Source organism: Mya arenaria, chromosome 9 (assembly GCF_026914265.1).
Source record: "Mya arenaria isolate MELC-2E11 chromosome 9, ASM2691426v1".
Taxonomy (NCBI): domain Eukaryota; kingdom Metazoa; phylum Mollusca; class Bivalvia; order Myida; family Myidae; genus Mya; species Mya arenaria.
In genome coordinates, this window is record NC_069130.1 from 36,640,072 (window position 1) to 36,652,283 (window position 12,212).

Sequence of the window (12,212 nt, forward strand, 5' to 3'; positions counted from 1 at the left end):
TGGGACAGGTCATACAGCCCATCACGGTAATACAGTGTCACTGCTTTGAGGGAGTCGGAGGAGGATGTGATCACCTCCTGCACCTCTTCCCCATTAATTTGATCATTGCATCCACGGATGTATAGTGACTGAATACGTTCCTTGTTTATCATCATCAGCTTTTTTAACACTACGGCATCCTTGTAACTATGAATCCAGAAGTGTGCGAGATAGAGCGGTATGTCACCATAGTTGTTCGCCCTGGCTTCACGGTACCCAGAGAGAATCAGGCGCTGAAGTAGTAGAGCCTCGCTACTGTAGAGTAATGGTTGGTATGGTGGTTGTAATGGTGGTCTAGAACTATTTATCCATGAAGACATTTGTACACCGAGCTCGGGCTTCATTCCACATATGAAAATAAATGTCTGAGAAACATCTCCAAAGATATTTTCCTTATTATCTTGTTCGTACTTGCTTGATAGCTGACTGAAGTCGTTTTCATTCAAACATAAATGAAGAGCCGCTAAAAACTCTTGAAGTGTTTTATGAAAGAATGAAAAGTGAGATGATCTCTTGATCAATGAGTTGGATTTCTTCTCGGTGAGTAAGCCTGACTTCAATGCAAATTCAACCTGCTCCCTGCTTAACAAAGCGTTGACTGTTTTGTTGCTGAAAACAACAGAGGAATCTCTGCACTCTGAATACAAAGTTGTGTATGCTAACTTTGCCAGCGCGAGGTAAACCATGGGATTTTGCATGAAGCATTCATGTTCCTTTAATACGGATGGCAGTTCAATTTCCGGAATGTTATTCCCGCTTTGCATATAACTAAGTCTACATGATAGCATGTTTATCACGCCAGCATAAATGTCACACTTTGAATCGGTTAACGATTTGCCCTCGAACCAAAGGCACACGAGCTGGGTGATACTGATAGGTGCTGACAATAATCCTTCAAGATTCTTCTCTGACACCATTTCCATGAAAGCCTCTGGTGTCCGTTAATCCGTATTTCCCTCATAAAGGATGGTGAGGATATTTTCCACGAGTTGCTCTGTGTCTGCAGCTCCTTCTATTTCAAGATATTTGTCGATCTTTGAATCCTGCACTCTAAACTGTGACAGTCGCCAAGGACGCGTTGTCGTGAGGAGTGTGGACTTGTTGGCCGAATTTCGGAAGGGGATGACTTTTTCCTCAGTTGTGCAGGTACAGTTTACGTTTTCCGAATGGGTCCATTCGTCGAGGCCGTCAGATATGATTAAACATATCTCACTTTCCAGCACCGTCTGTAATAGCCGGTAGCCATCATCGGCATCCTTCTCGTGGAAGATTTTACGTATAAGTTGATCCTTGATCATTTGTGCTAGATCACACGTTTTACCTGAATCTCGTAAGGTGATTCGAAACAAAAATGCAAACTCTTTGAAGAATTCTGGGTCGGCGAAGCTTGTTTTAATACCGACGTTTTCCTCCGCTGGTAAATATTGGTGAGACCAATCCAGGGCACACATTACGGAGAAAGTAGATTTTCCCTGGCCCGGTTCACCAACGAGGAAACTATTTCTGAGCAACTGACCTTCTTTAAAGAAAACATCTGAAAACTTTGCAACATTTTTACTGCTTTCTTTGTTGTCATTTTTGCAGATTTTTCTATGATCTTTCTATATGTGTCTGCCTTCAGTAAGACAAGTAGGATGTAATATATGTGTCTGCCTTCAGTAAGACAAGTAGTATGTAATGAATGTGTCTGCCTTCAGTAAGACAAGTAGGATGTAATGAATGTGTCTGCCTTCAGTAGGACAAGTAGGATGTAATATATGTGTCTGCCTTCAGTAGGACAAGTAGGATGTAATATATGTGTCCGCCTTCAGTAAGACAAGTAGGATGTAATGAATGTGTCTGCCTTCAGTAAGACAAGTAGGATGTAATATATGTGTCTGCCTTTAGTAAGACTAGTAGGATGTAATGAATGTGTCTGCCTTCAGTAAAACAAGTAGGATGTTATATATGTGTCTGCCTTCAGTAAGTAAAGTGGGATGTAATGAATGTGTCCGCCTTCAGTAAAACAAGTAGGATGTAATGAATGTGTCCGCCTTCAGTAAGACAAGTAGGATGTAATGAATGTATCCGCCTTCAGTAAGACAAGTAGGATGTAATATAATGAATGTGTCCGCCTTCAGTAAGACAAGTAGGATGTAATGAATGTGTCCGCCTTCAGTAAGACAAGTAGGATGTAATGTAATGAATGTGTCCGCCATCAGTAAGACAAGTAGGATGTAATGAATGTGTCTGCCTTCCGTAAGACAAGTGAGGATGTAATGAATGTGTCTGCCTTCAGTAAGACAAGTAGGATGTAATATATGTGTCTGCCTTCAGTAAGACAAGTGGGATGTAATATATGTGTCTGCCTTCAGTAAGACAAGTAGGATGTAATGAATGTGTCATGTAATGTAATAAATGTGTCCGCCTTCAGTAAGACAAGTAGGATGTAATATATGTGTCCGCCTTCAGTAAGACAAGTAGGATTTAATATATGTGTCTGCCTTCAGTAGGACAAGTAGGATGTAATGAATGTGTCTGCCTTTAGTAAGACAAGTAGGATGTAATGAATGTGTCTGCCTTCAGTAAAACAAGTAGGATGTCATATATGTGTCTGCCTTCAGTAAGACAAGTAGGATGTAATGAATGTGTCTGCCTTCAGTAAAACAAGTAGGATGTCATATATGTGTCAGCCTTTAGTAAGTAAAGTGGGATGTAATGTAATAAATGTGTCCGCCTTCAGTAAGACAAGTAGGATGTAATATATGTGTCTGCCTTCAGTAAGACAAGTAGGATGTTATGAATGTGTCCGCTTTCAGTAAGACAAGTAGGATGTAATGAATGTGTCTGCCTTCAGTAGGACAAGTAGGATGTAATATATGTGTCTGCCTTCAGTAAGAAAAGTAGGATGTAATGAATGTGTCTGCCTTCAGTAAAACAAGTAGGATGTAATATATGTTTCTGCCTTAAGTAAGACAAGTAGGATGCAATATATGTGTCTGCCTTCAGTAAGACAAGTAGGATGTAATATATGTGTCCGCCTTCAGTAAGACAAGTAGGATGTAATATATGTGTCCGCCTTCAGTAAGACAAGTAGGATATAATATATGTGTCTGCCTTCAGTAAGACAAGTAGGATGTAATGAATGTGTCTGCCTTCAGTAGGACAAGTAGGATGTAATATATGTGTCTGCCTTTAGTAAGACAAGTAGGATGTAATGAATGTGTCTGCCTTCAGTAAGACAAGTAGGATGTAATATATGTGTCTGCCTTCAGTAAGACAAGTTGGATGCAATATATGTGTCAGCCTTCAGTAAGACAAGTAGGATGTAATATATGTGTCTGCCTTCAGTAGGACAAGTAGGATGTAATGAATGTGTCTGCCTTCAGTAAGACAAGTAGGATGTAATATATGTGTCTGCATTCAGTAAGACAAGTAGGATGTAATATATGTGTCTGCCTTCAGTAAAACAAGTAGGATGTAATGAATGTGTCTGCATTCAGTAAGACAAGTAGGATGTAATGAATGTGTCTGCCTTCAGTAAGACAAGTAGGATGTAATATATGTGTCTGCCTTCAGTAAGACAAGTAGGATGTAATATATGTGTCTGCCTTCAGTAAGACAAGTAGGATGTAATGAATGTGTCTGCCTTCAGTAGGACAAGTAGGATGTAATATATGTGTCTGCCTTCAGTAAGACAAGTAGGATGTAATGAATGTGTCTGCCTTCAGTAGGACAAGTAGGATGTAATATATGTGTCTGCCTTCAGTAGGACAAGTAGGATGTAATATATGTGTCTGCCTTCAGTAGGACAAGTAGGATGTCATATATGTGTCTTCCTTCAGTAAGACAAGTAGGATGTAATGAATGTGTCTGCCTTCAGTAGGGCAAGTAGGATGTAATGAATGTGTCTGCCTTCAGTAAGACAAGTAGGATGTAATGAATGTGTCCGCCATCAGTAAGACAAGTAGGATGTAATAAATGTGTCTGCCTTCAGTAGGACAAGTAGGATGTAATTTATGTGTCTGCCTTCAGTAAAACAAGTAGGATGTCATATATGTGTCAGCCTTCAGTAAGACAAGTAGGATGTAATAAATGTGTCTGCCTTCAGTAGGACAAGTAGGATGTAATATATGTGTCTGCCTTCAGTAGGACAAGTTGGATGTAATATATGTGTCTGCCTTCAGTAAACAAGTAGGATGTCATATATGTGTCAGCCTTCAGTAAGACAAGTAGAATGTAATGAATGTGTCTGCCTTCAGTAGGACAAGCGGGATGTAATATATGTGTCTGCCTTCAGTAAAACAAGTAGGATGTCATATATGTGTCAGCCTTCAGTAAGACAAGTAGAATGTAATATATGTGTCCGCCTTCAGTAAGACAAGCAGGATGTAATATATGTGTCTGCCTTCAGTAGGACAAGTAGGATGTAATATATGTGTCTGCCTTCAGTAAGACAAGTAGAATGTAATATATGTGTCTGCCTTCAGTAAAACAAGTAGGATGTAATATATGTGTCTGCCTTCAGTAAAACAAGTAGGATGTAATATATGTGTCTGCCTTCAGTAAGACAAGTAGGAGGTAATATATGTGTCCGCCTTCAGTAAGACAAGTAGGATGTAATGAATGTGTCTGCCTTCAGTAAGACAAGTAGGATGTAATGAATGTGTCTGCCTTCAGTAAGACAAGTAGGATGTAATGAATGTGTCTGCCTTCAGTAAGACAAGTAGGATGTAATGAATGTGTCTGCCTTCAGTAGGACAAGTAGGATGTAATATATGTGTCTGCCTTCAGTAAGACAAGTAGGATGTAATGAATGTGTCTGCCTTCAGTAAGACAAGTAGGATGTAATATATGTGTCTGCCTTCAGTAAGACAAGTAGGATGTAATGAATGTGTCTGCCTTCAGTAAGACAAGTAGGATGTAATGAATGTGTCTGCCTTCAGTAAGACAAGTAGGATGTAATGAATGTGTCAGCCTTCAGTAAGTCAAGTAGGATGTAATATATGTGTCCGCCTTCAGTAAGACAAGTAGGATGTAATATATGTGTCTGCCTTCAGTAAGACAAGTAGGATGTAATATATGTGTCTGCCTTCAGTAGGACAAGTAGGATGTAATATATGTGTCTGCCTTCAGTAAGACAAGTAGGATGTAATGAATGTGTCTGCCTTCAGTAAGACAAGTAGGATGTAATATATGTGTCTGCCTTCAGTAAGACAAGTAGGATGTAATGAATGTGTCTGCCTTCAGTAAGACAAGTAGGATGTAATGAATGTGTCTGCCTTCAGTAGGACAAGTAGGATGTAATATATGTGTCTGCCTTCAGTAGGACAAGTAGGATGTAATGAATGTGTCTGCCTTCAGTAGGACAAGTAGGATGTAATATATGTGTCTGCCTTCAGTAGGACAAGTAGGATGTAATATATGTGTCTGCCTTCAGTAGGACAAGTAGGATGTAATATATGTGTCTGCCTTCAGTAGGACAAGTAGGATGTAATATATGTGTCTGCCTTCAGTAGGACAAGTAGGATGTAATATATGTGTCTGCCTTCAGTAAGACAAGTAGGATGTCATATATGTGTCTGCCTTCAGTAGGACAAGTAGGATGTAATGAATGTGTCTGCCTTCAGTAGGACAAGTAGGATGTAATGAATGTGTCTGCCTTCAGTAAGACAAGTAGGATGTAATGAATGTGTCCGCCATCAGTAAGACAAGTAGGATGTAATAAATGTGTCTGCCTTCAGTAGGACAAGTAGGATGTAATATATGTGTCTGCCTTCAGAAGGACAAGTATGATGTAATATATGTGTCTGCCTTCAGTAAAACAAGTAGGATGTCATATATGTGTCAGCCTTCAGTAAGACAAGTAGGATGTAATGAATGTGTCTGCCTTCAGTAGGACACGTAGGATGTAATGAATGTGTCTGCCTTCAGTAGGACACGTAGGATGTAATATATGTGTCTGCCTTCAGTAAAACAAGTAGGATGTAATATATGTGTCTGCCTTCAGTAAGACAAGTAGGATGTAATATATGTGTCTGCCTTCAGTAAGAGAAGTAGGATGTAATATATGTGTCTGCCTTCAGTAAAACAAGTAGGATGTTATGAATGTGTCTGCCTTCAGTAAGACAAGTAGGATGTAATATATGTGTCTGCCTTCAGTAAGACAAGTAGGATGTAATGAATGTGTCTGCATTCAGTAAGACAAGTAGGATGTAATGAATGTGTCTGCCTTCAGTAAGACAAGTAGGATGTAATATATGTGTCTGCCTTCAGTAAGACAAGTAGGATGTAATATATGTGTCTGCCTTCAGTAAGACAAGTAGGATGTAATGAATGTGTCTGCCTTCAGTAAGACAAGTAGGATGTAATGAATGTGTCTGCCTTCAGTAAGACAAGTAGGATGTAATATATGTGTCCGCCTTCAGTAAGACAAGTAGGATGTAATGAATGTGTCTGCCTTCAGTAGGACAAGTAGGATGTAATGAATGTGTCTGCCTTCAGTAAGACAAGTAGGATGTAATGAATGTGTCTGCCTTCAGTAAAACAAGTAGGATGTCATATATGTGTCTGCCTTCAGTAAGACAAGTAGGATGTAATGAATGTGTCTGCCTTCAGTAAAACAAGTAGGATGTCATATATGTGTCAGCCTTCAGTAAGTAAAGTGGGATGTAATGTAATAAATGTGTCCGCCTTCCGTAAGACAAGTGAGGATGTAATGAATGTGTCTGCCTTCAGTAAGACAAGTAGGATGTAATGAATGTGTCTGCCTTCAGTTAGTAAAGTGGGATGTGGTGAATGTGTTCGCCATCAGTTAGTAAATTGGTCCAGTGGGGAATGTGTCCGCCATCAGTTAATCAAGTTGTCTAATGGTGAATGTGTCCGCCTTCAGTAAGTAGCGTGGTCTAGAGGTGATTGTGTCCGCCTTCAGTTAGTAACGTGGTTATGTGGTGTTTGTGTCCGCCTTCAAGTTAGTAGCGTGGTCTAGTGGTGATTGTGTCTGTCTTTAGTTTGTAAAGGGGCCAAGTGGTAAATGTGTTCACCTTCAGTTAGTAGCGTGAACAAGTGGTGAACGTGTCCGCCTTCAGTTAGTAGCGTGGTCTAGTGGTTAATGTGTCCAGGTTGTGTTAGTAAAATGGTTTGGTGATAAATGTGTCCGCCTACAGTTAGTAAATTTGTCTAGAGGTGAATGTGTCTGCCTAATGTTTGTCAAGTTTTAGGTGATAAAAATATTTGCCTTCTGTTAGTAAAGTGGTCTGATGGCAATGGTTTCTGCCTTCTTTAAATACAGTGGTCGGGTGATAGGTGTGTCAGCCTTCTGTTAGTAAAATTGTATGGTGATAAATGTGTCTAGCTTCAGATAGTAAAATGGTATGGTGATAAATGTGTCTAGCTTCAGATGGTAAAATGGTATGGTGATAAATGTGTCAGGCTTCAGATGGTAAAATGGTATGGTGATAAATTTGTCAGCCTTCAGATGGTAAAATGGTATGGTGATAAATGTGTCAGCCTTCAGATGGTAAAATGGTATGGTGATAAATGTGTCAGGCTTCAGATGGTAAAATGGTATGGTGATAAATGTGTCTAGCTTCAGATGGTAAAATGGTATGGTGATAAATGTGTCAGCCTTCAGATGGTAAAATGGTATGGTGATAAATGTGTCAGGCTTCAGATGGTAAAATGGTATGGTGATAAATGTGTCTAGCTTCAGATAGTAAAATGGTATAGTGATAAATGTGTCAGGCTTCAGATGGTAAAACGGTATGGTGATAAATGTGTCTAGTTTCAGATAGTAAAATGGTATGGTGATAAATGTGTCCGCCTTCAGATAGTATAATGGTATTCTCGACTTTCCAATAGACCATAATCCTTTGCGGCATGGTGACTTCCGGTTTATTTCCGGGTTATGACGAAGTACAATAACAGCGATAAATACGGACAAATTATCATTCCAGGTTTGTTATAATTTATTTATTTTTATTAGATTTGTCATTTTAATGAGTTTATATTACATTATTGTGATATTATTTGAATGTCATGAGCTATAAATCGCTTGACTGTTTACTTGGACAGTTAGTTCTGGTGGGTGGGGTAGATGGTTCAGAAAAGACTGCAGTTACTATTCTTATTGGAGTATTATAAACAACAAATTCTCATCTATTCTAAAACATTTGTTTTGAAAATTAACACAAATAATACATTAGTCTGTTTTACTATCTGACAGTCATAATCTAATGAGGAATCTGTATGTACATTACCAGGTATAACTAATAGTCTTATGAATGAACATAAATAAAGCATCATCAATATAAATTCTGATATTTATACTGATGTGTGTATTTTATTACTATGTAATAAACATTTGACTTAGAGTAATTATGTCATGCTGTCACCTGTGTAGTCTTCTAAATGATTTGTTATTTTCAAATATTATGATGCAGTGTTCTCAATAAGAACCGGCTGCCGGCCAAAATGGACATTTCAAATGGCAATAGGGCCAGTTCAAATTTGGAAAACTAAATGAATTTTCAGTAGAATAAGTAGAAGCTGGTCGGTTACTTTACTATTTGAGACGGTTCAACCGAAACTTATTGAGAACCCTGTGATGGCCACCGGACTAGTCGCATACCCCCAGGCCTGGAATTAAATCGGGTTCCAGATTGTCTTAAAACCCATTCATAAAAAAGTCTGAGAGTAACTTACTTTTTTATAAAAATATGATTTTTATGTTCCATTCCTTTCTTTACAGATATGATTCAAATATGCTGATGTTAACTTCTGAGATCATTACTTTCAATGAAGAACATCACTACAATTGGTTGGGCTGCTAGATTGGTAGCAACGTGATGGACAGCTAGTACCTGACATGCTATTGTTGGTTTGGCATCTATTGCTTACTGGGCCGCTATATTGGATGGACCATACGTGTTGGTTGAACAATTATAAATGGCTGGACTGGAAGTGTTGGTTGGACCACCAGTGTTGTTTGGACTGCTTGTTGGACAGAATGTGTGATAGACAACTAGTGTTATTTGAATCACTGTTGGGTCATATTGGTTTGATTCCCATTGCTAGTACTTGTTGGATCTCTTTTGTTGGTTGAACTGTTGTTTTTTGACTGTTATTATTGATATTCATACATTGTATAATATGTTAAGTGCTTAGTATTCAACACTTATTATTATTATTGTTATCATAAGAAATATTATTATTCAAAAATCATATAAATATATCAAATTAAATATTTTTTTATGTCCTTGTACTTTAGTTATGTTTTACATTTACAATGTGCATCATAATGTTTTATTATATGAACAACTATTTTTATAGATATTTAAATAAACATTAATTTTGTACAACCATTTTTTGTTTCTTTTGCTACAATTTGTATGATAGTGTCAGACATTTTCTACAGAAATGATAAATTTGTCATAAAAAAGCACAGCAAAAAATCAGAGCTCATGGTAACTTCTTTAAATGCTGATTCTCATCAAAATGAATAAGTTGAATTGCATCATTGAATGTATGATTCTTCATTAAATTTGATGAGATCTCCTGCCAATTGACCTTTATGGACATGCACCTTTAAAACTGCAATCTTACAGATTAACTGATTTTGATATCATTGCCTTCAATTCAGTCAGTCATATAAGATGATTCACAAAATAACAGATCTCAGTTGTTTGAAACACTGTCAAAAGACTCCATTTTCTTAAAGCGTTAGAAACGCTTTTTAACCATAAATATATCCATTTTCAAACAAAGATACGTACAAATGTTATCTGATCTTCTATCAGCAATCTTTTATCACTGGTTTTCAGACATTTTTTTGTCAAAACGGTCAAGATAATTCTGTAAAAATGTTTTCTGATCTTCCATCAGCAATCTTATATCACTGGTTTTCAGACATTTTTTTGTCAAAATGGTCAGTCTGAGAATGCAGCTTTAAACTTGAGCACTGTATTTACAATGATGAACAATTTTAGTTATGAAAATTAAAATAAATAAGAGCAGATGTATTGAATCATTCAAGTCTTGAAATATTATGTATGATCTTGCTGGACATGGGCCTATTGTTTCTGGAAATTTGCATGTGTACCAAGTTTCATTTAAATCTCCAGGCTGTTTGAATTTGGGCCAAGAAAATATTCGGCCTACAGTACTGCGCTAACGACACCTAGGCTTATTGACTATAACAATACTAAAGTAACATGATAGGAAAAAGCTCAAACCAAGGGCTGCCAGAAAAAGCACGGTGCTCCAACAAACTAAGTTAACCGGGTGGCTAGTTATTGCCCACAAACGTTAACTCGATTTTATGTCTTTTTAATATTAACCATGGGAGTTTACACAGTCATTGGAATAAAAAGATCATAGACAATCATATTAATAACAACGGTACTTTTTACAATTTAATAATAACATTAAACATGATATAATTCAATAACAATAAATTGTCCTTGGTATGCAATAATCCCTTTAAAGGTTCAGTTGCCAAGGGTTAAAAAACCACATCTTGCTTCTTTTTGAAAAATCTCTTGTTTGACTGTTATCGGCTATAAAGTGTTGTTTCACATCCTGTGTCATAATTTTAAGTTCTAAATGTCTACTTTTTGTACCAAACATTTAAATTTATGTCACTTGTGTGCATTTCTTTAGTCCTTGCAGTCAAGGAAAGTTTTCATTTATATTGACACACTTCATTTATTTTATCTCTGTTCTTGAACCGATTCCGTCTCTCGTGTTTTGCACAAATTTTTCTTGTAAAACCACTGATATAGCAGGTGCTATCAGATCAATGGTATCAACTGCCTACTCCTGTTGAGCATCAACTTGGCGGAATCAAACATCCAGAATGTACATCTCTGAAATAAAATAAATAGTTTTATCATCATCCAACTTAGCCAGAAAAAATATAAAAGACTCTTAACTGTTAAAGCTGCACTCTCACAGATATACCGTTTTGACAACTTTTTTTATTTGTTGTCTTGGAAAGAGGCAATTTCTGCGTAAATATCTGCAAACCAGTGATATAAGCCTGCTGACAAAAAAAAATCAGATCACCGATTTTCATATCTCCATTTAAAAATTATTATTTTATAGCTAATTTTAAAAGCGTTACTAACGGTTTAAGAAAAATGCATTAAAAATTATTTTATTTACTTAAAAATGAAAATCTGCGATCCAATGTTTTGTCAGCAGTCTTATATCACTGGTTTTCTTGCATGTTTGCATAAATTGGCAGTCGAAGACAAAAAAAACAGTTGTCAAAATGTTTAATCTGTGAGAGTGCAGCTTTAATATCAGTCAGATATTTAAATAGTTACAATTTACTAGTACAATATTAATAAGCTGTTATTTTAAGACCTGCATATTTGTTTACATACAGCACAGCAGTCAGTATTTAAATGCCCTTCTTAATCACATTTAAGCTTTATTTATTTGACTGTTTTGAAGTTGCAGATTTTAACAATTTCACACTAATTGCAACATATCATTCATTTAATTTAATAACAAACTAAACAAACCACGATTGAATGCATACTTCATAACAACCAATATGTATTTGAAGTCTTTGAGAACTACTATGAAAGTCTTTACCATTATATTTGTTATTTTACCCCACCCACTTAAATGTGTACTGAAGTTGGGTATAAACGTCGAAAACTTCATTGACATTTACAAAAAACGGTAGATATTTATAGAAGAATGTATAACCTGATGTTCCTATCATGTTTTACTCACCTATCGATCTATTTTGCCAATTATGCTCTTCCTTTCACTCGTATCGATAACTAGGAAATTGAATGCGGAAATAAACCGGAAGTCACCTTTGTCGCAAAGCATTATGGGCTTCTGGAATAAGGCGAATGGTGATAAATGTGTCCGCCTTCAGATAGTATAATGGTATGGTGATAAATCTGTCTGCCTTCAGACGACCCATATTCGAACTAGAAATCATCGAAACAACCTTTTTGACAAATTTCCTGGATATTTGGGCTGAAAATGTTTCCTCTAGAGTGTTAACAATGTTTTTTCTATGTTTGGGCCCTGTGACCTAGTGTTTATTTATTGTTTACGGGACCTGCTGACAAAATACAAACAATTACCAGATAAACAATGTCCATGTATATTGTTATGCGGTGGTTCGAACATATCCGAAGATGTTGCGTACATTGGATGATAACTGCAAT